General features: G+C 36.0%; 1 pseudogene; it reads left to right on the top strand.

Moving 5' to 3' along the window:
• The first annotated feature begins 702 nt into the window (after positions 1-702).
• On the top strand, positions 703-821 carry LOC112483547 (annotated as a pseudogene).
• The last annotated feature ends 1,489 nt before the right edge of the window (positions 822-2,310 follow it).

Genomic DNA, 2,310 nt, shown 5'->3' on the forward strand with positions numbered 1-2,310 from the left:
CCTTAACACTACAAAAAACAAAAACCCTCGATATTAGCAATTATTTATTCCAGCTATTAACTGTTCACAATGTCACAAATTAAACCACAGATTTTATGAAATACAAAAATATCACATAAAGTCAGATATTTCTCTGTTCAAATCTAGTAATATTTAGAATATTTGTCAAATAACTGTTAGCTTCTTATCACTAAATGGAGAATGGATAGATAATAGCTAAGCCAGTGTAAGTGGTTAAGGAAATTCTCAGTATCAATTTAACCTCGTTACAGATTTGAAATTTTGAGGTAGCTGGGACGAATTTACTTGACGTCAATCTTTGCATTGACAAAGGAAAAATACTGTGGTCTTGTCATCAGTTCAGGACTATAGACAAGGGATAGTCCTACAGCAATAGGACTATGTACCCAAACTCTAGCCACAATGATGTTTGTGGCTTCCGGGGGTGTTCCTTGCTTCTTGAGAGAATAATATCTGCATGCATTCACACTATGTAGTAAAATAACAGTAAAAATTGTAAAGACAGGATGAAGGGTACACATGGACTGCCTTTGAGTGCAAAAGGATGTTCCGAAATTTTATTCCTATTCTCATTTACGTGGTAGATTAGATTGTTGTTCAGAAATATCCACACAACCCCCTCACCTACATAGGAGTGGACTTACACGATCCTGGACACCGAGCTCAAGAATGTGACTTTGAGTCTACAGCCATGCCACCCTGGACAAGACCGATCCCGTCTGATCTCGGAAGCTAAGCAGGGTCGGGCCTGGTTAGAACTTGGATGGGAGACTACCTAGGAAGACCAGGTGCTGTAGAAGTAAAAAAAATAAATAAAAAATAATGGGTTGTAAACTGACAAAGTCCTTGCAAGGTTTGCCTCACCTAAAAAAAAAAGAATGTGACTTTGGACAACTGGATGTCACTATACATAATTGAGCATAAGCTAGAAATGTGTTTGTGTTTGCTTACTCACTTGCTCCTATGCCATGATCATCCTAAGAACATGCTTAGCCTTGCCTGCTGGTCCCAGGAGGGTGAGAGGTATGTGGAGCAGAGCCCACCTCTGCTAACCAAGCCCAGCCTAAATCTGTTGGCTCACAACTGTCACAGATTTCTGAGTCACATGAAAGCATATTACTATGTGCCGCTGAGAGTTTGTGGCTTTTTTGTTACACTACACATTATGATCATGTTTGATACAGACTTCTTTCTTTCTCCACATGGAAAATATCTAATTGATTTATAGTCATATAGAGGCAGCATTTACATGATTTTCAATCAGTTCTCTTCTTCAGTTTCTTACGAAGCTCACTCTTTTGATCCTTGAAATCAAATAAATGTCACCTTCGTAGGGAGCAGTTCCTGTCTAGAGTATACTCTGTCTAGAGTATCTCTCACCAAATATTTTTTTATATAACCAACATACTTATTTCCTTCATAACAATATTAATTTTAATTTCAGTTTTCTTAATCATTAATTTATCCACAAGCCTCAATTAATATACACCCTGCAAAGGTAAAATCCTGTCTTTTTGTTTGCTGCTGTATCTCCAGTTCCTATGTCACAGTATTTTCTCATTAAGTATTTTTGAATGAACAGATGAATGATTCAGATAGCCCATTAATATATTAATCAGTTCCATTAACTGATTTGATTAACTTCCACTTAGAGCATCACTTTAAAAAAAAATAAGTCCTCATTAGTTTTAGTTACCTCCATAACTGTCCTTTTATTTCACCCATGTGTCAATTGTTGAGAATCCAGTAGTTGAGTTGATAACAAATTTTTCTCAGTTGACTTGCAGCCCCATGCTCTGAATCAGGCATATATATACAAATATGCCCTTCTCTTCATTGTATTAAACAAACAAGGTGAGATCTCTCCTTAACATTTATGTCAAGTCTATATCCCTAAAATCAGAAATCCAAAACTATTCCCTTGCCAGTTGCTGGATATAAGTTGGGCTGAATATAGTAATTTTATTATCTTAAGTTTTTAGGCAAGCTGTTTATAATTGATATGTAAAGTCTATGAACCCAGGAACAGAAAATATTAGTGAGGCAGTATATAAAAGTAGAAATGAAAATGAAGGGAAGGAAGGAAGGGAAACAGAAGAGAGAAAAACAGAGAAGAGAAAAAGGAGAGAGAGAGCGAGCAAGAGAGAAAGAGAGACATGAGGAAGGAAGCAATGTAGCAATGCGTCGGAGATTTTGATAAAATCTTTCTGTTATTTAGATCTCAACCCGAATCTTGTTAAGAAGAAAGCATATAATATTTAAAAAATTTTTAAATTAGGCGTTTAAAGA

Source organism: Pteropus alecto, unplaced genomic scaffold (genome assembly GCF_000325575.1).
Source record: "Pteropus alecto unplaced genomic scaffold, ASM32557v1 scaffold46, whole genome shotgun sequence".
In the NCBI taxonomy this organism is placed as follows: domain Eukaryota; kingdom Metazoa; phylum Chordata; class Mammalia; order Chiroptera; family Pteropodidae; genus Pteropus; species Pteropus alecto.